This window comes from Oreochromis aureus, linkage group 1 (assembly GCF_013358895.1).
Source record: "Oreochromis aureus strain Israel breed Guangdong linkage group 1, ZZ_aureus, whole genome shotgun sequence".
Taxonomy (NCBI): Eukaryota; Metazoa; Chordata; class Actinopteri; order Cichliformes; family Cichlidae; genus Oreochromis; species Oreochromis aureus.
This window is the reverse complement of record NC_052942.1, coordinates 5,880,810-5,904,746: the sequence shown is the minus strand read 5'-3', so window position 1 is coordinate 5,904,746 and position 23,937 is coordinate 5,880,810.

The following is a 23,937-nucleotide window of genomic DNA, read 5'->3' as shown; positions in this document are numbered from 1 at the left end:
TTTATAGGATTTGTGCTTAATACAGTATTTCTGCTAAATGTAGTATTTATGCTTAATCACACTATTAATATATATTTGTGCCAGCTTCCCAGCCAGCCAATCATATCTGCGGTCTGCAGTTTCTTCTCTCGTCATATCTCAGCGACGGATGTACAAAGAGCAATGAAAATCGCAGTCAAAGTACACCAAAGTCCGCTGATTCACCCAGTACAAGAATTATGCTCCTAGTCCACCTAGTTTTGGAGTTACACGACGTTTTGTAACTCCAAAAAACGGCGCTCTTTGCCTCACACCGCGATCTAATTCTGACTGCTCATCACCCTGTTTCCCAAATACTTACTGTCTTTCCCAGTGGCGCAGCTGGTAATGACACAGGTCTGCAACCCCAAAGTCGTGGGTTCAACTCCACCTTGGACAACATGTTTTTTGCCCTACAAATTAATACACTATCACAGACCACTAATTCATATTCATCATTTATTACAATTCTGCAAACTTTTTACCAGCTTTTCTAATATGGACCTCAGATTCTTCTTAACACTCCATGGCACAAATACTCTTCCCTTTAGGCTCTGTGAATGTGTGTGTGTATCAATATTTCTCCCATTTTAAAGTATTACTCCTCCATAATTGGATTTCTCTTAAATCAAAGTACTTTTACTACATCTTAGTACTTCTGCTCAATCATAGTATTTCTGCTAAATCATGGTTTTGTGCCAACTCATCAGAATCATGTTTATTGGCCAAGTATATGTGCATACAAATACAAGGAATTTGGTTCCGGTAGATGGTGGCTCTCGAGCACAGCAATGTAAATCTCACACACACACACACACACACACACACACACACACACACACACACACACACACACACACACACACACACACACACGCACACACACACGTATCTATATATACATTACACATGCATACACATACATACACAAAGCTGTGTAAACCAACTATAAATAACTAATCTAAACGTATATACATAAAATACAGAAATGAAATGAGGTGGAATGAATACTACAGAATGTACATAAGGTGCAGTTGCAGTCTGGCAGTGGGAGCAGTGTGACAGTTCAACTGTTTAGAAGGGAGATGGTGAGGGAAAGAAACTGTTCCTGTGTTGGGTGGTCCTGGTCTGCAGGCTTCTGTACCGTCTGCCAGAGGGCAGCAGATCAAAAAGTCTGTGTCCAGGGTGTGAGGGGTCTGTGATGATTTTCCTGCCCGTTTCCTGGTTCTTGAGAGGTACAGATCCTGGATGGAGGCAGGGGGCGCCGATGATCCTTTCTGCTGCCCGTACAGTCCGCTGCAGTCTGCACCTGTCCTGTTTAGTGGCTGCACCATACCAGACTGTGATGGAGGAGCACAGGACAGACTCAATGACTGCAGTGTAGAACTGGATCAGCAGCTCCTGTGGAAGACTGTACTTCCCCAGTTGTCTCAGGAAGTACATCCTCTGCTGGGTCTTTTGAGGATGGAGTTGATGTTGGTCTCCCACTTCAGGTCCTGGGAGATGGTGGTACCCAGCAACTTGAAGATCTCCACAGTCGACACAGGGCTGTCTGATATGATGAGGGGGCAGAGTTGAGGGATGTCTCCTGAAGTCCACTGTCATCTCTACAGTTTTAAGAGTGTTCAGCTCCAGATTGTGCTGACTGCACCAGAGTAGTACCAGCCGCTCAACTCATCATAACATTTGTGTTATGTTATAGTATTACTACTAAGTGGAGGAATTTCTGTCATGTTACAGTATATGTGCTGATTACAGTATTTCTACCCAGTATAGTGTTTCTGATTAATTATAGTTTTCTACCAAATCATATTACAGTATTTTTGCTTTTTATACCATTTTATAGGATTTTATATTGCTTAATATAGTATTTCTGCTTTTTATAGGATTTGTGCTTAATATAGTATTTCTGCTTTTTATAGGATTTGTGCTTAATACAGTATTTCTGCTAAATGTAGTATTTATGCTTAATCACACTATTACTATATATTTCTGCCAGCTTCCCAGCCAGCCAATCATATCTGAGGTCTGCAGTTTCTTCTCTCGTCATATCTCAGCGACGGATGTACAAAGAGCAATGAAAATCGCAGTCAAAGTACACCAAAGTCCGCTGATTCACCCAGTACAAGAATTATGCTCCTAGTCCACCTAGTTTTGGAGTTACACGACGTTTTGTAACTCCAAAAACGGCGCTCTTTGCCTCTCACCGCGATCTAATTCTGACTGCTCATCACCCGTTTCCCAAGAGCTCACTGTCTTTCCCAGTGGCGCAGCTGGTAAGGAAATTATAGCCATTTGTTTGAGAGGAGTCCTCACTATGAAAAATAGACTGCACAAATCCTGTCTCTGTGCTGCGTGTGTAAAAACAGGTGCACCTGTTTTGGCGGGAAAAAGTACATAGCCTTTCTGATTGGTGGATTCAAATTAAGCAGCTCCAGGCTTTTTGACCCACCTAGAAACATACAGGAAACACTGTATGTACAGCCCTGTTTGTTCACTTGCTTCTGCTGCTGCTGCGTGTGTGTGTGTGTGTGTGTGTGTGTGTGTGTGTGTGTGTGTGTGTGTGTGTCTGTATGACAGAGAGAGAGAGATAGAGAGCCTTTTTATGGGTGTATCTTATTGTGTGATTTAAAATCAATATATTTACACTGGTTGATTGAATTGGATCCTGTGTGTGTCTCTGTGCATGTTTGTTTCCATATATGGGGGCGATCGTGGCTCAAAAGTTGGGAGTTCGCCTTGTAATCGGAAGGTTACCGGTTCGAGGCCCGGCTCGGACAGTCTCGGTCGTTGTGTCTTTGGACAAGACACTTCACCGTTGTCTACTGGTGGTGGTCAGAGGGCCCGGTGGCGCCAGTGTCCAGCAGCCTCGCCTCTGTCAGTGCGCCCCAGGGTGGCTGTGGCTACAACGTAGCTTGCCATCACCAGTGTGTGAATGGGTGAATGACTGGATATGTAAAGAGCTTTGGGGTCCTTAGGGACCATAAAAGCGCTATATAAATACAGGCCATTTACCATGTCCATATTTGTAATTGTGCAAGTTATTACTATTATGCTAATTTACAGTATTTCTGCTACTTTTCGGTGTTTGTGCTAAATACAGTATTTCTGCTAAATCTTAGTATTATTGCTTAATCATATTATTTGAGCAAAATCATAGTATTTGAGCATATTCTTTCTATTTGTGCCATAGCATAGTATATTTGCTGAATTACAGCATTTCTGCTATGTTGTAGTATTTGTCCTAAATCACAGTATTTGTGCAATGTTTAGGTATTTTGTTTTAAATAAAGTATCTATGTAATCTTGTACCATGTTTGCTAAAATCCTGTATTTCTGAAAAGTTATCTTGTTTCTGCTAAGTTACAATATTTATTCTAATTTCTGCTGCTAAGTTCTGCTATGTTATTGTATTTCTGCCAAGTATTATGTTTTCTTTACGTTATTGCAGTTCTGCTAAGTAATTACATTTTGCTAAGTTCTTATGCTTCTGCAAAGTTATTACAATTTTTGCAAAGGTTTTACAACTTCTGCAACTTTTCAGCTTTTTCAGCTAGTTTCAGCTGACAGCTTCAGCTTTACAGCATCCACACTGCATTTTCGCAGGAAATGCAAATTTTTCTAGTTTTTCTAGTTCTTTATACTTTATTCTAGTTGCCACTTTTTGTACGTTTTTTGGCACTTAACTACTTTAACAATTTTCAGCCGATTTTCACCGTTCAAATTTTAAACTATTCTGCTATTTCTGCTAATGATGGCTATGACTTTTGGTATTTTATGCTATTATACTTTTAAAATATTAGCTTTTTTCCTTTAATTTGTCCCATTGAAATGAATGGGAAACTTCCATAATTCTGCTAAAACTTGCTTGTTTTTGAAACTTAACTACTTTTTTTCCTACTTTCACGTAGAACAACCATTCAAACTTTAAAATGTTCACAAATTATTGGGCTATTCATGAATGATTCAGCTTTTCATATCTGTTACCGTTTTCATCTTATCCCTCTTTAAGTTTTGAGTTTCATCTTTGTGATTTTTCACAAAATACATGCGTTGTTATGGTTGCTATGCAGTTGGTTCTAAGTGAGCCACTGTACCTTTGGCAATTTTCTCTTCATGTCCGAACAACTTCTTGCTACTCACTCAATTTTCACTCAACCCACACAAATTATACATCAAAACGTAGGCATTTTTGCTGGCTTTCAGAAAATGTCACCATCATTGTTGTGAGATTTATAGAATTTTGGCAAATCTCCTCAGACCAACACAAAGTCGCAAAACTCTCCATAGAAAGTCAATGGAGAGCTTGTTCAAAATCACCGCTTGATTTCTGTAATGAGAGGCATATTCGTATCGTCATATCTCCTTAACGAAGCAAAGTTAAGACATAAGGCTTGCCCCAGTATATCTTCAGACACTCCTGACGCTCACAATTCAAGAATTATTTTCTCACCTATTACCGTTCTGAAATGAGTTAGACTTGTTTGAGGGTAGGAAATTCGTCCTTCGCTCAGATTTCTTCAGATTTCAAACTCTGGAAATGAACCACTTTTTTCTCTCGTCATATCTTTTTAATGGATTTCCACAGAGACCTGAAAATTTCCATGATTGTTCACCAAAGCCTGCTGTCTCTTACGGTGAAAGAATGATATTGATACTCCAAATAGATTTAGAGTTAGAAAGCGTTGTTTGAGGGCAAGTCAAGGCAGTTTTGCTTTGCTCTACTCAGTTATGGTGCATTAGAAGTCAAATATCTTTAATAATTCATATTTTAATGATAAATTGTCAACACTTTAAGATTCCCCCATCTCTTCTGAACAAAACGGTGTAAGAATGACCGTTCTAGCCCCTACGGTTAGGAAATTATGGCCATTTGTTTGAGAGGAATCCTCACTATGAGAAATACACTGCAGAAATCCTGTCTCTCTCTGTGCTGAGTGTGTAAAAACGGCTGCACCTGTTTTGGCGGGAAAAAGTACACAGCCTCTCTGATTGGTGGATTCAAATTTAGCAGCTCCCAGGCTGCTTGACTGACCTAGAAACTTGCTTGCTCTCTCTCTATGTGTGTGTGTGTGTGTGTGTGTGTGTGTGTGTGTGTGTGTGTGTGTGTGTGAGAGAGAGAGAAAGAGAGGCGAGACAGAGTTTTTATGGGAGCATCTTATTGTATGATTTAAATTCAATATATTTAGACTGGTTGACTGAATTTGATCTGTGTGTCTCTCTGTGCATGTGTGTTTCCATATGTTTCCATATTTGTGATTGTGTGACTGTTACACTTTTTTTGCTGAGTTTTTTTTTCATTTAACAAGTACATTTGAAGGACCCTTAGCATGTTCAGCATTTTTTCAGCTGTCCATTTTGCTTTTCCAATTTTTCTGTTTAAGTTATTACTATTGTGCTGAATCATACTATTTCTGCTATTTTATAAGATTTGTGCTAAATATAGTATTTCTGCCCAGTATAGTATTTCTGATTAATTATAGTTTTTCTACCAAATCATATTACAGTATTGTTGCTTTTTATACCATTTTTATAGGATATTTATATTGCTTAATATAGTATTTCTGCTTTTATAGGATTTGTGCTTGATACAGTATTTCTGCTAAATGTAGTATTTATGCTTAATCACACTATTACTATATATTTCTGCCAGCTTCCCAGCCAGCCAATCATATCTGAGGTCTGCAGTTTCTTCTCTCGTCATATCTCAGCGACGGATGTACAAAGAGTAATGAAAATCGCAGTCAAAGTACACCAAAGTCCGCTGATTCACCCAGTACAAGAATTATGCTCCTAGTCCACCTAGTTTTGGAGTTACACGACGTTTTGTAACTCCAAAAAACGGCGCTCTTTGCCTTTCACCGCGATCTAATTCTGACTGCTCATCACCCTGTTTCCCAAGAGCACGCTGTCTTTCCCAGTGGCGCAGCTGGTAATGACACAGGTTTGCAACCCGAAGGTCGTGGGTTCAACTCCACCTTGGACAACCTGTTTTTTGCCCTACAAATTAATACACTATCACAGACCACTAATTCATATTCATCATTTATTACAATTCTGAAAACTTTTACCAGCTTTTCTAATATGGACCTCAGATTCTTCTTAACACTCCATGGCACAAATACTCTTCCCTTTAGGCTCTGTGTGAATGTGTGTGTGTATCAATATTTCTCCCATTTTAAAGTATTACTCCTCCATAATTGATTTCTCTTAAATCAAAGTACTTTTACTACATCTTAGTACTTCTGCTCAATCATAGTATTTCTGCTAAATCATGGTTTTTGTGCCAAGTCATCAGAATCATGTTTATTGGCCAAGTATATGTGCATACAAATACAAGGAATTTGGTTCCGGTAGATGGTGGCTCTCGAGCACAGCAATGTAAATCTCACACACACACACACACACACACACACACACACACACACACACACACACACGTATCTATATATACATTACACATGCATACACAAAGCTGTGTAAACCAACTATAAATAACTAATCTAAACGTATATACATAAAATACAGAAATGAAATGAGGTGGAATGAATACTACAGAATGTACATAAGGTGCAGTTGCAGTCTGGCAGTGGGAGGAGTGTGACAGTTCAACTGTTTAGAAGGGAGATGGCGAGGGGAAAGAAACTGTTCCTGTGTCGGGTGGTCCTGGTCTGCAGGCTTCTGTACCGTCTGCCAGAGGGCAGCAGATCAAAAGTCTGTGTCCAGGGTGTGAGGGGTCTGTGATGATTTTCCCTGCCCGTTTCCTGGTTCTTGAGAGGTACAGATCCTGGATGGAGGGCAGGGGGCGCCGATGATCCTTTCTGCTGCCCGTACAGTCCGCTGCAGTCTGCACCTGTCCTGTTTAGTGGCTGCACCATACCAGACTGTGATGGAGGAGCACAGGACAGACTCAATGACTGCAGTGTAGAACTGGATCAGCAGCTCCTGTGGAAGACTGTACTTCCCCAGTTGTCTCAGGAAGTACATCCTCTGCTGGGTCTTTTTGAGGATGGAGTTGATGTTGGTCTCCCACTTCAGGTCCTGGGAGATGGTGGTACCCAGCAACTTGAAGATCTCCACAGTCGACACAGGGCTGTCTGATATGATGAGGGGGGGCAGAGTTGAGGGATGTCTCCTGAAGTCCACTGTCATCTCTACAGTTTTAAGAGTGTTCAGCTCCAGATTGTGCTGACTGCACCAGAGTACCAGCCGCTCAACTCATCATAACATTTGTGTTATGTTATAGTATTACTACTAAGTGGAGGAATTTCTGTCATGTTACAGTATATGTGCTGATTACAGTATTTCTGCCAAATATAGTATTTCTGATTAATTATAGTTTTTCTACCAAATCATAGTACAGTATTTTTGCTTTTTATACCATTTTATAGGATTTTTATATTGCTTAATATAGTATTTCTGCTTTTTTTATAGGATTTGTGCTTAATATAGTATTTCTGCTTTTATAGGATTTGTGCTTAATACAGTATTTCTGCTAAATGTAGTATTTATGCTTAATCACACTATTACTATATATTTCTGCCAGCTTCCCAGCCAGCCAATCATATCTGAGGTCTGCAGTTTCTTCTCTCGTCATATCTCAGCGACGGATGTACAAAGAGTAATGAAAATCGCAGTCAAAGTACACCAAAGTCCGCTGATTCACCCAGTACAAGAATTATGCTTCTAGTCCACCTAGTTTTGGAGTTACACGACGTTTTGTAACTCCAAAAAACGGCGCTCTTTGCCTCACACCGCGATCTAATTCTGACTGCTCATCACCCTGTTTCCCAAGTGCTCACTTTCTTTCCCAGTGGCGCAGCTGGTAATGACACAGGTCTGCAACCCAAAGGTCGTGGGTTCAACTCCACCTTGGACAACCTGTTTTTTGCCCTACAAATTAATACACTATCACAGACCACTAATTCATATTCATCATTTATTACAATTCTGAAAACTTTTACCAGCTTTTCTAATATGGACCTCAGATTCTTCTTAACACTCCATGGCACAAATACTCTTCCCTTTAGGCTCTGTGAATGTGTGTGTGTATCAATATTTCTCCCATTTTAAAGTATTACTCCTCCCTAATTGGATTTCTCTTAAATCAAAGTACTTTTACTACATCTTAGTACTTCTGCTCAATCATAGTATGTCTGCTAAATCATAGTATTTTTGCCAAATCATGGTTTTTGTGCCAAATCATCAGAATCGTGTTTATTGGCCAAGTATATGTGCAGACAAATACAAGGAATTTGGTTCCGGTAGATGGTGGCTCTCGAGCACAGCAATGTAAATCTCACACACACACACACACACACACACGCACCCACACACACACGTATCTATATATACATTACACATGCATACACATACATACACAAAGCTGTGTAAACCAACTATAAAAAACTAATCTAAACGTATATACATAAAATACAGAAATGAAATGAGGTGGAATGAATACTACAGAATGTACATAAGGTGCAGTTGCAGTCTGGCAGTGGGAGGAGTGTGACAGTTCAACTGTTTAGAAGGGAGATGGTGAGGGGAAAGAAACTGTTCCTGTGTTGGGTGGTCCTGGTTTGCAGGCTTCTGTACCGTCTGCCAGAGGGCAGCAGATCAAAAAGTCTGTGTCCAGGGTGTGAGGGGTCTGTGATGATTTTCCTGCCCGTTTCCTGGTTCTTGAGAGGTACAGATCCTGGATGGAGGGCAGGGGGCGCCGATGATCCTTTCTGCTGCCCGTACAGTCCGCTGCAGTCTGCACCTGTCCTGTTTAGTGGCTGCACCATACCAGACTGTGATGGAGGAGCACAGGACAGACTCAATGACTGCAGTGTAGAACTGGATCAGCAGCTCCTGTGGAAGACTGTACTCCCCAGTTGTCTCAGGAAGTACATCCTCTGCTGGGTCTTTTTGAGGATGGAGTTGATGTTGGTCTCCCACTTCAGGTCCTGGGAGATGGTGGTACCCAGCAACTTGAAGATCTCCACAGTCGACACAGGGCTGTCTGATATGATGAGGGGGCAGAGTTGAGGGATGTCTCCTGAAGTCCACTGTCATCTCTACAGTTTTAAGAGTGTTCAGCTCCAGATTGTGCTGACTGCACCAGAGTACCAGCCGCTCAACTCATCATAACATTTGTGTTATGTTATAGTATTACTACTAAGTGGAGGAATTTCTGTCATGTTACAGTATATGTGCTGATTACAGTATTTCTGCCAAATATAGTATTTCTGATTAATTATAGTTTTTCTACCAAATCATAGTACAGTATTTTTGCTTTTTATAGGATTTGTGCTTAATACAGTCCATCCATCCATTCGCTTCTGCTTATCCTTTTCAAGGTCGCTGGGGCGCTGGAGCCTATCCCAGCTATCATAGGGGCGAGAGGCGGGTACAGGTCGCCAGTCTGTCACAGGGCCAACACACAAGGACAGACAACCATTCACACTCACATTCACACCTAGTGACAATTTGGATTATCCAATTAACCTATCCCCACAAGCTGCATGTCTTTGGACGGTGGGAGGAAGCCGGAGTACCGGAGGAACCCACGCAAACACGGGAGAACATGCAAACTCCCACAGAAAGACCCCGGCCTGATGGTGGAATTGAACTCAGGACCTTCTTGCTGTGCAGCAACAGTGCTAACCACCGTGCCGCTTAATACAGTATTGCTGCTAAATGTAGTATTTATGCTTAATCATACTATTTCTATGTATTTTTGCCAGGTCCTCTGTGAGGACTGAGACATTCAAATTTACATATCAGGGCCTGCACGGCTTCCCAGCCAGCCAATCATATCTGAGGTCTGCCGTTTCTTCTCTCGTCATATCTCAGCGACGGATGTACAAAGAGCAATGAAAATCGCAGTCAAAGTACACCAAAGTCCGCTGATTCACCCACTACAAGAATTATGCTTCTAGTCTACCTAGTTTTTGAGTTACACGACGTTTTGTAACTCCAAAAAACGGCGCTCTTTGCCTCTCACCGCGATCTAATTCTGACTGCTCATCACCCTGTTTCCCAAGAGCTCACTGTCTTTCCCAGTGGCGCAGCTGGTAAGGAAATTATAGCCATTTGTTTGAGAGGAGTCCTCACTATGAAAAATAGACTGCACAAATCCTGTCTCTGTGCTGCGTGTGTAAAAACACGTGCACCTGTTTTGGCGGGAAAAAGTACATAGCCTTTCTGATTGGTGGATTCAAATTAAGCAGCTCCAGGCTTTTTGACCCACCTAGAAACATACAGGAAACACTGTATGTACAGCCCCTGTTTGTTCACTTGCTTCTGCTGCTGCTGCGTGTGTGTGTGTGTGTGTGTGTGTGTGTGTGTGTGTGTGTGTGTGTGTATGATGACAGAGAGAGAGAGAGAGAGAGAGCCTTTTATGGGTGTTTCTTATTGTGTGATTTAAAATCAATATATTTACACTGGTTGATTGAATTGGATCCTGTGTGTGTCTCTGTGCATGTGTGTTTCCATATATGGGGGGCGATCGTGGCTCAAAAGTTGGGAGTTCGCCTTGTAATCGGAAGGTTACCGGTTCGAGGCCCGGCTCGGACAGTCTCGGTCGTTGTGTCCTTGGGCAAGACACTTCACTCGTTACCTACTGGTGGTGGTCAGAGGGCCCGGTGGCGCCAGTGTTCAGCAGCCTCGCCTCTGTCAGTGCGCCCCAGGGTGGCTGTGGCTACAACGTAGCTTGCCATCACCAGTGTGTGAATGGGTGAATGACTGGATATGTAAAGAGCTTTGGGGTCCTTAGGGACCATAAAAGCGCTATATAAATACAGGCCATTTACCATGTCCATATTTGTAATTGTGCAAGTTATTACTATTATGCTAAATTACAGTATTTCTGCTACTTTTCGGTATTTGTGCTAAATACAGTATTTCTGCTAAATCTTAGTATTATTGCTTAATCATATTATTTGAGCAAAATCATAGTATTTGATCATATTCTTTCTATTTGTGCCATAGCATAGTATATTTGCTGAATTACAGCATTTCTGCTATGTTGTAGTATTTGTCCTAAATCACAGTATTTGTGCAATGTTTAGGTATTTTTGTTTAAATAAAGTATCTATGTAATCTTGTACCATGTTTGCTAAAATCCTGTATTTCTGAAAAGTTATCTTGTTTCTGCTAAGTTACAATATTTATTCTAATTTCTGCTGCTAAGTTCTGCTATGTTATTGTATTTCTGCCAAGTATTATGTTTTCTTTACGTTATTGCAGTTCTGCTAAGTAATTACAGTTTTGCTAAGTTCTTATGCTTCTGCAAAGTTATTACAATTTTTTGCAAAGGTTTTACAACTTCTGCAACTTTTCAGCTTTTTCAGCTAGTTTCAGCTGACAGCTTCAGCTTTACAGCATCCACACTGCATTTTCGCAGGAAATGCAAATTTTTCTAGTTATGTGTGCCTATGCCAAGAGGCACACATATTACTATTCGTCGGATTTATTATTGTGTGGATGCTGGAGGCATCCACACTATTGTTTTCCTGTTTCTCTTTATTCTTTATTATTATTGTGTGGATGCCCTAAAAGGGCTTCCACACTATTGAGTTCCTGTTTCTCTTTATTCTTTATTGTGTGGATGCCCTAAAAGGGCTTCCACACTATTGAGTTCCTGTTTCTCTTTATTGTGTGGATGCCCTCAAAGGGCTTCCACACTATTGAGTTCCTGTTTCTCTTTATTCTTTATTATTCTTAGGACTTCCGTACGTTTTTTGCCGTCTATCTACTGCCTCAGTTTTCAGCCGATTTTCTCCGTTCAAACTCTATACTGTTCTGCTCTTTCTGCTAATGTGTGCTATGACTTTTGGTGTTTATTACTATTATACTTTTTAAAATATTACACTTTTTTCCTTTAATTTGTCCCATTGAAATGAATGGAAAACTTCCACAATTCTGCTAAAACTTGCTTGGTTTTGAAACTTAACTACTTTGTCATACTTTCACCTAGAAACTCCATTCAAACTTTAAAATGTTCTCAGACTATTGGGCTATTCCTGAATGATTCAGCTTTTTCAGATCTTCTACCATTTTAATTTTATACCTCTTTAAGTTTTCAGTTGCAAAATTGTGATTTTTCAGAAAATACATGCGTTGTTATGGTTGCTATGCAATTAACTCAGAGTGTGCACTCGTCCTTTCTGAATTTTCTCTTCATGTCTGAACAACTTCTTGCTACTCGCTCAATTTCCACTCAACCCCCACAAATTATACATCAAAACGTAGGTATTTTTGCTGGCTTTCAGAAAATGTCACTATCATTGTTGTGGGACTTATAGATTTTTTGCAAATCTCCTCAGAGTAACATAAAGTCTCAAAACTCTCCATAGAAACTCAATGGAGAGTTTCTTCAAAATCAGCGCTGGAATTCTCTAATGAGAGGCATTTTCAAATCGTCATATCTCCTTAACGAAACAAAGTTGAGACATGACGCTTGTGCCAATATATCTTCAGACATCCCTGATGCTCACAATTCAAGAATTTTTTCCTCACCTATTACCGTTTGGCCATGAATTGGGTTTGTTTGAGGATAGGAAATTTGTCGCTCGCTCAGATTTCTTCAGATTTCAAACTCTGGAAATGAGGCACTTTTTTCTCTCGTCATATCTTTTTGATGGATTTCCACAGAGACCTGAAAATTTCCATGACTGTTCACCAAAGCCTGCTGTTTCTTACGGTGAAAGAATGATTTTGATGCTCCATATAGATTTAGAGTTATAAAACGTTGTTTGAGGGCAAGTCAAGGCTGTTTTGCTTAGCCTCTACTCAGTAACAGTGTATTACAAGTCATATATGTTTAATAATTTATGTTTTATCTCTGAATTATGAAGACCTGCAGATTCCCCCATCTCTTCTGAACAAAACGATGTCAGAATGAGCTTTCTAGCCCCTACGGTTAGGAAATTATGGCCATTTGTTCAAGGGGAATCCTGAATGTGAGAAATGCACTGCAGAAAACTTATACCTCTCTCTGTGTCTGTGTGTGTAAGTGCTGATTACAGCAGGTGCAGCCAATTTAACTGACCTAGATATACCAAGCCCAGGCTCTTAACAGCCACTGCTCCCTTTATGCTCTGTGTATGTGTATGTTTGTGTGTCTGTGTTACATCCTGTGAGGCTGTGGGAGTGTGTGGGTGTGGTGTTGTCTTCTCCCTCTTCTCCTCCTTCTTTCTTGCCCCTCCCCTTGTCTCTCTCCGCCCCTTCCTTCTCCGTTAGGACACACCTGCTGCTCATCTGCCCTCGTTACCACCAATTACCCTGAGAGGTGATATAAGCTGGAGGAGAGCAGTGTGGAGGGGGGAGAGGCTTCTGGTGGATTTTCCTCTGTGGTGGATAGTGTGTGTTTCCGGCCTAGGTGTGGGAAAGGCCTGCTGTGTGCGTGTGGCTAGCCCTACTGTGCGTAGCTTACCGTGAGTAGCTCAACTGGGCAGTGTTTTTGCTTGGGTGTCGGTAGCCTCCATTACTTTGTTTGGCCTGCCTAGTTTGTGCTAATAGCAGCGTTGCTGTCTTTTTCTGTTGAAGCCTTATAGTTGTCTTCTTTGTTGAAGTGGTCACCTTTCTCTTTGGGTTGACCTGTTTGAGTTATAACTAAAGCAGCAGTGCTGTCTCTTTCCGTTGTTACCTTTTATATGATTATTGAGTTAATTGATTATAATAAAGACTAATTTTGTGTTAAATACCATCTGCCTGGCGTTCTTTTCATTTCACCCGGATCCAACTGTTACTGCCCCCCACCCTCATCGCCTAGCTTTTTATGTGGGGACGTAACAGTCTGTATCAATATTTCTCCCATGTTAAAGTATTACTACTCCATAATAGTATTTCTGTTAAATCAAAGTACTTCTACTACATCTTAGTACTTCTGCTCAATCATAGCATTTCTGCTAAATTATAGTATTTTTGCCAAATCATGGTATTTGTGCCAAAGCATACTATTTCCACAAAATAACAGTATTTCTGCTATGTTATATTATTACTGCTCATAGTATTTCTGCCAAATCTTGGTATTTGTTCCAAAGCACAGTATTTCTGCCAAATCACAATATAACTGCAAAATAAAGGTTTTGAGCCAAATCATAGTGTTTGTGCTAAATCCTAGTAATTCTGCTCAATCATAGAATTTCTGCTATGCTGAAGTGGTTTTGCTAGATTATAGAATGTCTGCTAAGTCAAAGTATTTCATGTAAATCTAGTATTTATACCAAGTCCCAGTGTTTCTGCCAAATCATAAATCATAAATAATGTGGCATGTTGGGGAGCAGCTAGTTCTCTCCCATCATGCCTTGGGACATGTGCTGCTGTTTAGATGTTCTTGTTTCATTGTTTCTGGTGACGTTACTTTTAACTGTTGTCTTGAATGTTGTGTTTATACTACGGTACAAAGTCACTGACAGTTATTGGTTTATAGGAAGAATGCAGTACCATAAGTGAGTTCTGTTATGCTGTTATTGACCCTTGAAGCACAGTGTAGCACAAGCAAGTGTTTAATAAAGAGCACCCCCTACCAGCTTGGGGTGGAAATACAAGCGCAACCTCTCTCTGAGCTTCTTTGTAAGATTCATCTGCATGCTGCCAATTTATCTTCAGGCACTGCTGACACTCACAGTGTGAGCAGTTTTACTGTCATCTTACTGTTGAGCCATAAATTACGTTTGTTTGAGGGTTGGAAACCAGTCCTCCTCTCAGTTTTCAAACTCTGAAAATGAAGCCGTTTCTTCACTCGTCATATCTCCGCAACGGAGGTACAAAGAGCAATGAAAATCACAGTCAAAGTTCACCAAAGTCGGCTGATTCACCCAGTACAAGAATTGTGCTTCTATCCCACCTAGTTTTTGAGTTACATGACGTTTTGTAACTCCAAAAAACGGCGTTTTTCGCCTCTCACCGCGATCTATTTCTGACTGCTCATCAATCTTTTTTCCAGCCGCCCGCCACCTGGAAAGGTGGCGAATTGGTAATGACGCGGGTCTGCAGCTTGAAGGTCGTGGGTTCAATCCCACCTTGTTCAACATTTTTTTTTCACTACAAATTTATACACTATCACAAACCTCTAATTTATATTGCTAATTTATTACAATTCTGCAAAGTTTTATGATTTTCGTAGCTTTTCTAATATGGACCTCAGATTCTTATTAACGCTCCATGGCAGAAATACATACAAGTACACAGCCTGATGAAGCAGACAGAAGCAGTACCTCTGATTGCAGAAAGTATTACTCCTCCATAATAGTATTTCTGTTAAATCAAAGTACTTCTACTACATCTTAGTACTCCTGCTCAATCAAAGTATTTCTGCTAAATCATAGTATTTTTGCCAAATCATGGTATTTGTGCCAAGGTATAGTATTTGTGCCCAATTAAAATTTCTGTTATGTTATAGTATTACTATTAAGGCATAGCCTTTCTACCACATCACAGTATTCCTTCAACATCATAGTATTACTGCAATTTCATAGTATTTGAGCAAATTGTAGTATTTGTGCAAAACATACTGTGTCTGCAGAATCACAGTATATCTGTTATGTTATAGTATTACTACTAAGGCATAGTATTTCTACCAAATCATAGTATTCCTTCAACATCATAGTATTACTGCAATTTCATAGTATTTGAGCAAAATCGTAGTATTTGTGCAAAACATACTATGTCTGCAAAATCACAGTATATCTGTTATGTTATAGTATTACTACTAAGGCATAATATTTCTACCAAATCATAGTATTCCTTCAACATCATAGTATTACTGCAGTTTCATAGTATTTGAGCAAAATCGTAGTATTTGTGCAAAAGCATACTGTGTCTGCAAAATCACAGTATATCTGTTATGTTATAGTATTACTACTAAGGCATAGTATTTCTACCAAATCATAGTATTCCTTCAACATCATAGTATTACTGCAGTTTCATAGTATTTGAGCAAAATCGTGGTATTTGTGCAAAAACATACTGTGTCTGCAAAATCAGCATATCTGTTTTGTTATAGTATTACTACTAAGGCATAGTATTTCTACCACATGATAGTATTCCTTCAAAATCATATTATTACTGCAATTTCATAGTATTTGAGCAAATTCGTAGTATTTGTGCAAAAAAAAATACTGTGTCTGCAGAATCACAGTATATCTGTTATGTTATAGTATTACTACTAAGGCATAGTATTTCTACCAAATCATAGTATTCCTTCAAAATCATAGTATTACTGCAATTTCATAGTATTTGAGCAAAATTGTAGTATTTGTGCAAAAACATACTATGTCTGCAAAATCACAGTATATCTGTTATGTTATAGTATTACTACTAAGGCATAGTATTTCTACCAAATCATAGTATTCCTTCAACATCATAGTATTACTGCAGTTTCATAGTATTTGAGCAAAATCGTGGTATTTGTGCAAAAACATACTGTGTCTGCAAAATCAGCATATCTGTTTTGTTATAGTATTACTACTAAGGCATAGTATTTCTACCACATGATAGTATTCCTTCAAAATCATAGTATTACTGCAATTTCATAGTATTTGAGCAAATTCGTAGTATTTGTGCAAAAAACATACTGTGTCTGCAGAATCACAGTATATCTGTTATGTTATAGTATTACTACTAAGGCATAGTATTTCTACCAAATCATAGTATTCCTTCAAAATCATAGTATTACTGCAATTTCATAGTATTTGAGCAAAATCGTAGTATTTGTGCAAAACATACTATGTCTGCAAAATCACAGTATATCTGTTATGTTATAGTATTACTACTAAGGCATAGTATTTCTACCAAATCATAGTATTCGTTCAACATCATAGTATTACTGCAGTTTCATAGTATTTGAGCAAAATCGTGGTATTTGTGCAAAAACATACTGTGTCTGCAAAATCAGCATATCTGTTTTGTTATAGTATTACTACTAAGGCATAGTATTTCTACCACATGATTGTATTCCTTCAAAATCATAGTATTACTGCAATTTCATAGTATTTGAGCAAATTCGTAGTATTTGTGCAAAAACATACTGTGTCTGCAGAATCACAGTATATCTGTTATGTTATAGTATTACTACTAAGGCATAGTATTTCTACCAAATCATAGTATTCCTTCAAAATCATAGTATTACTGCAATTTCACAGTATTTGAGCAAATTCGTAGTATTTGTGCAAAAACATACTGTGTCTGCAGAATCACAGTATATCTGTTATGTTATAGTATTACTACTAAGGCATAGTATTTCTACCAAATCATAGTATTCCTTCAAAATCATAGTATTACTGCAGCTTCATAGTATTTGAGCGAAATCGTAGTATTTGTGCAAAAACATACTGTGTCTGCAAAATCAGCATATCTGTTTTGTTATAGTATTACTACTAAGGCATAGTATTTCTACCACATGATAGTATTCCTTCAAAATCATAGTATTACTGCAATTTCATAGTATTTGAGCAAAATCGTAGTATTGGTGCAAAACATACTATGTCTGCAAAATCACAGTATATCTGTTATATTATAGTATTACTACTAAGGCATAGTATTTCTACCAAATCATAGTATTCCTTCAACATCATAGTATTACTGCAGTTTCATAGTATTTGAGCGAAATCGTGGTATTTGTGCAAAAACATACTGTGTCTGCAAAATCAGCATATCTGTTTTGTTATAGTATTACTACTAAGGCATAGTATTCCTACCACATGATAGTATTCCTTCAAAATCATAGTATTACTGCAATTTCATAGTATTTGAGCAAAATCGTAGTATTTGTGCAAAAACATACTGTGTCTGCAAAATCACAGTATATCTGTTATGTTATAGTATTACTATTAAGGCATAGTATTTCTACCAAATCATAGTATTCCTTCAAAATCATAGTATTACTGCAGTTTCATAGTATTTGAGCGAAATCGTACTATTCGTGCAAAAACATAGTATGTCTGCAAAATCACATTTTATCTTCTATGTTATAGTATTACTACTAAGGCATAGTATTTCTGCCAATAAGAGTATTTGTACTAAATCATAGTACTTGTGCCAAATCATAGTATTTCTGCCATATTGTGCTAGTTGTTCAAAAACATAGACTGTCTGCAAAATCATAGTATATGTATTATGTTATAGTATTACTACTAAGTCGTAGACATTCTGTTTTGTTATAGTATATCAACAGAAATCTATTTTTTTAGCAGAAATTCTGTTGATTTACCTGTTTTCAGTGCAACGTTCTACTTCTTTACCTTTTTCAGTAGAAATTCTGCTGATTCACCCATTTTAAGCAGAATTTTCAGCCTTTCACCTCTTATCAGTATAAATCTCAGTATGTTCTGCTCATTTCAGAAGGAACCTTTTCACCTCTTTTCAGTACTAATTTGAACTTCTGTACCCCTTTGAAGCAGAATTTTGCCTTTTCACCTCTTTTCAAATTCAAATTCAAATTCAAATTTTATTTGTCACACACACACAACCATACACAGTATGACATAGGGGTGAAATGCTTGTAGCTGTACAATGCCCGGCCATTAAATGACAGAAAAAAGTTTTACAGTATTTACAATTTACAGGTTACTACAAAATTTACAAATTAACTTAGAAATTTACAGTAAAACATGTGCAAATAGCAGAAAGAGATTATAAAGATTATAAATTATAGGAAATGTGTGGTGGTGCGTGTGTTAATGTGATGTGTGTGAGAGTCCAGTCTTATAGCGATGTGATGTGTGTGGGAGAGTCCAGTCCTACACCTGGTTCAGGGCCCGAATAGCCTGGGGAAGAAGCTCCTCCTCATTCTCTCTGTTTTGGCCTTAAGGAGAGGAAGCGCTCCCAGACCTCAACAGTGAGAAGAGTCCATTGTTGGGATGGGAGAGGTCCATCATAATCTTCCTAGCTTTGGACTTGCACCGCTTGGTGTAGATGGACAGCAGGTCAGGGAGCTCTGATTGAATGATGCGTTCGCCGAGCGCACCACTCTTTGCAGATCTCGTCTGTCCTGCTTGGTGCTGTTCCCAAACCAGGTGCAGATGTTTCCCGTCAGGATGCTCTCGATGGTGCAGGAGTAAAAGTTCTTGAGCACCTTCAGTGGCAGATGGAAGTCTCTAAGTCTTCTGAGGAAGAAGAGACGCTGACGGGCTTTCTTAACCAGGGTGTTGATGTGACAGGACCATGACAGGTCCTGAGTGATGTGGACACCCAGGTATCGGAAACTGTCCACTCTCTCCACTGGCGTGCCACTGATGATGAGGGGTTTGTAATTCCTCACCTGCTTTGTAGTGAAGTCCACGATCAGCTCCTTAGTCTTGCTGACGTTTAGGAGGAGTTATTCTCCTGGCACCAGGTCTCCAGGTTCCTAATCTCCTCCAGGTAGGCCGTCTCGATATTGTCGGAGATCAGGCCTACAACAACAGTGTCGTCAGCAAACTTGACAATGGAGGTGGTGTCTGATGTGGCTACACAGTCGTAAGTGTACAGTGAGTACAGCAGGGGGCTTAAAACACAGCCCTGAGGCACTCCAGTACTAAGTGAGATGGAGGGGGAGACTTGTTTTCCCACCCTCACTGATTGGGGTCTGTCTGTGAGGAAGTTGAGGATCCACTGACACAGTGCTGAGCTGAGTCCTAGATCCGTCAACTTGGTGAAAAGCTTAGAGGGAATTATTGTGTTGAATGCTGAACTGTAGTCCACGAACAGCATCCTAACATAATTCCCTCTGCCAGTGTCCAGGTGACTCAGGGATGTGTGGAGCAGGTATTTTCAGCAAAATATTCTGCTTCTTCACTTGTTTTCAGCATAATTTTTCAGTTTCTTTACCGCCATACAATTTTGCAGCTTTTCATCTTTTCAGTCATTTTCAGCAGACAGCTTCAGCTTTCCGGCATCCACACAGCATTTTCGCAGGAAATGCAAACTTTTTCTAGTTGTGTGGATGCCCTAAAAGGGCTTCCACACTATTGAGTTCCTGTTTCTCTTTATTCTTTATTGTGTGGATGCCCTCAAAGGGCTTCCACACTATTGAGTTCCTGTTTCTCTTTATTCTTTATTGTGTGGATGCCCTCAAGGGCTTCCACACTATTGAGTTCCTGTTTCTCTTTATTCTTTATCTTTTCTTCATCTTCAAGTTGCTTCCGTACGTTTTTCGGCACTGAACTACTTCAGCAGTTTTTGACCGATTTTCTCCATTCAAACTCTACACTGTTCTGCTCTTTCTGCTTATTGCAGCTATGACTTTTGGTGTTTATTACTGTTATACTTTTTAAAATATTACACTTTTTTCCTTTAATTTGTCCCATTGAAATGAATGGAAAACTTCCACAATTCTGCTAAAACTTGCCTGTTTTTGAAACTTAACTACTTTCTTATACTTTCACCTAGGAACTCCATTCAAACTTTAAAATGTTCTCAAATTATTGGACTATTCCTATATGATTCAGCTTTTTCAGATCTTCTACCATTTTAATCTTGTCCCTCTTTAAATTTTGAGTTGCAAAATTGTGATTTTTCAGAAAATACATACGTTGTTATGGTTGCTATGCAATTAACTCAGAGTGTACACTCGTCCATTCTGAATTTTCTCTTCATGTCCGAACAACTTCTTGGTACTCGCTCAATTTCCACTCAACTCCCACAAATTATACATCAAAATGTAGGTATTTTTGCAGGCTTTCAGAAAATGTCACTATCACTGTTGTGGGATTTATAGAATTTTGGCAAATCTCCTCAGACCAACACAAAGTCTCAAAACTCTCCATAGAAAGTCAATGGAGAGCTTGTTCAAAATCACCGCTGGAATTCTCTAATGAGAGGCATTTTCAAATCGTCATATCTCCTTAACAAAACAGAGTTGAGACATGAGGCTTGTGCCAATATATCTTCAGACAGTCCTGATGCTCACAATTCAAGAATTTTTTTCTCACCTATTACCGTTTGGCCATGAATTGCATATGTTTGAGAGTAGGAAATTTGTCCCTCGCTCAGATCTGTTCAGATTTCAAACTCTGGAAATGAGGCACTTTTTTCTCTCGTCAGATCTTTTTGATGGATTTCAACAGAGACCTGAAAATTTCCATGACTGTTCACCAAAGCCTGCTGTTTCTTACGGTGAAAGAATGATTTTGATGCTCCATATAGATTTAGAGTTACAAAACGTTGTTTGAGGGCAGGTCAAGGCAGTTTTGCTTTGCCTCTACTCAGTTACAGTGTATTACAAGTCATATATCTTCAATAATTTATATTTTATCTCTGAATTATGAAGACCTGGAGATTTCCCCATCTCTTCTGAACAAAACGGTGTCAGAATGACCGTTCTATCTCCTACGGTTAGGAAATTAACACCATTTGTTCGAGGGGAATCCTGAATGTGAGAAATACACTGAAGAAGACTCATACTTCTCTCTGTGTCTGTGTGTGTAAGTGCTGATTACAGCAGGTGCAGCCAATTTAGCTGACCTAGATATACCAAGCCCAGACTCTTAACAGCCCCTGTACACTTTGCTCTCTGTGTATGTGTGTGTGTGTATCAATATCTCTCCCATGTTAAAGTATTACTCCTCCATAATAGTATTTGTGCTAAATCAAAGTACTTCTACTACATCTTAGTACTTCTGCTCAATCATAGTATTTCTGCTAAATCATAGTATTTTTGAAAAATCATGGTATTTGTGCCAAATCACGGTTTTGGGGCCAAACCATAATATTTATTTTATGTTATAGTATTACTACTAATTGGAGGAATGTCTGTTATGTTATAGTATATGTGCTGAATATAATATATCTGCCAAATCATAGTATTTCTCCCAAATCACAGTATTTATGCAAAATTACAGTATTTCTGCTAAAAAGCAGAAATAGTACCTTTTAGCAGAAATTTCTGTCAAAAGATATTATTTATGTTAAAACATAGTATTTCTACTAAATCATAGTACTTGTGCCAAATCATAGTATTTGTACCCAATCATAGTATTTCTGCCATATCATTATACTTGTGCCAAATCATGGTATTTTTTTGCCAAGTCATGGTATTTGTTCCAAATCATGTTATTTGTGCCCAATTAAAATTTCTGTTATGTTATACTATTACTACTAAGTCGTAGAATTTCTGTTATGTTATAGTATATCTGCTGATTATGGTATATGTGCCAAATCATAGTATTTATAGCAAATCATATTATTTGTGCCCAAACATAGTATTTCTGCCAAATTGTAGTATTTGTGCAAAAACATACTATGTCTGCAAAATCACAGTATATCTGTTATGTTATAGTATTACTACTAAGGCATAGTATTTCTACCAAATCATAGTATTCCTTCAAAATCATAGTATTATTACTGCAATTTCATAGTATTTGAGCAAAATCGTAGTATTTGTGCAAAAACATACTATATCTGCAAAATCACAGTATATCTGTTATGTTATAGTATTACTACTAAGGCATAGTATTTCTACCAAATCATAGTATTCCTTCAAAATCATAGTATTACTGCAATTTCATAGTATTTGAGCAAAATCGTAGTATATGTGCAAAACATACTATGTCTGCAAAATCACAGTATATCTGTTATGTTATAGTATTACTACTAAGGCATAGTATTTCTACCAAATCTTAGTGTTCCTTCAAAATCATAGTATTACTGCTATTTCGTAGTATTTGAGCAAAATCGTAGTATATGTGGAAAAACATACTATGTCTGCAAAATCACAGTATATCTGTTATTTTATAGTATTACTACTAAGGCATAGTATTTCTACCTAATCATAGTATTCCTTCAAAATCATAGTATTACTGTAATTTCATAGTATTTGAGCAAAATCGTAGTATATGTGGAAAAACATACTATATCTGCAAAATCACAGTATATCTGTTATGTTAAAGTATTACTACTAAGTCACAGTATTTATGCCAATTCGTAGTATTTGTACTAAATCATGGTACTTGTGCCAAACCATAGTATTTTTTGCAAATCATAGTATTCGAACCAAAACATAGTATTCGTACGAAGTCATAGTATTTCTTCTACATCATAGTATTTCAATCAAATCTCAGTAGTTGTGCTGGAACGCAGTATTATTGCCAAATCATAGTATTTGTACTGAAACATAGTATTTCTGCCAATAAGAGTATTTCTACTAAATCATAGTAATTGTGCCAAATCATAGTACTTCTGCCACATTGTGCTAGTTGTGCAAAAACATAGACTGTCTGCAAAATTATAGTATATCTATTATATTATAGTATTACTACTAAGTCGTAGACTATCTATTTGTTTATAGTATATCTGCTGAATACAGTATATGTGCCAAATCATAGTATTTATAGCAAATCATAGTATTTGTGCTAAAATGTAGTATTTCTGCCAAATCATAGCATTTGTTTCAAATCATAGCATCTGAACCAAATCATATTATTTGTGCCAAAACATTGTATTTGTACAAAGTCATAATATCTTTTCTAAATCATAGTATTTCAATCAAATCTCAGTAGTTGTGCTGAAACGCAGTATTATTGCCAAATCATAGTATTTCTGCCAAATCATAGTATTTGTACTAAATCATAGTATTTGTGCCATATCATCGCATTTGTCAGTTCAACTCTTCTCAACAGCCCAACACCTCTTCTTCACCCCATTTCAGCACAAATCCCAGATTTTTCAGGTGTTTTCAACAGAAATCTCTTTTTTAGCAGACATTCTGCTGATTCACCTGTTTTAAGTGCAACTACTTCTTTACCTCTTTTCAGTAGAAATTCTGCAGATTCACCTATTTTAAGCAAAATTTTCAGCCTTTCACCTCTTATCAGTATAAATCTCAGTATCTTCTGCTCATTTCAGAAGAAACCTTTTCACCTCTCCTCTTTTCAGTACATATTTGAACTTCTGTACCCCTTTTAGGCAGAATCTTTGCCTTTTCACCTCTTTACAGCAAAAGTTTCTGTT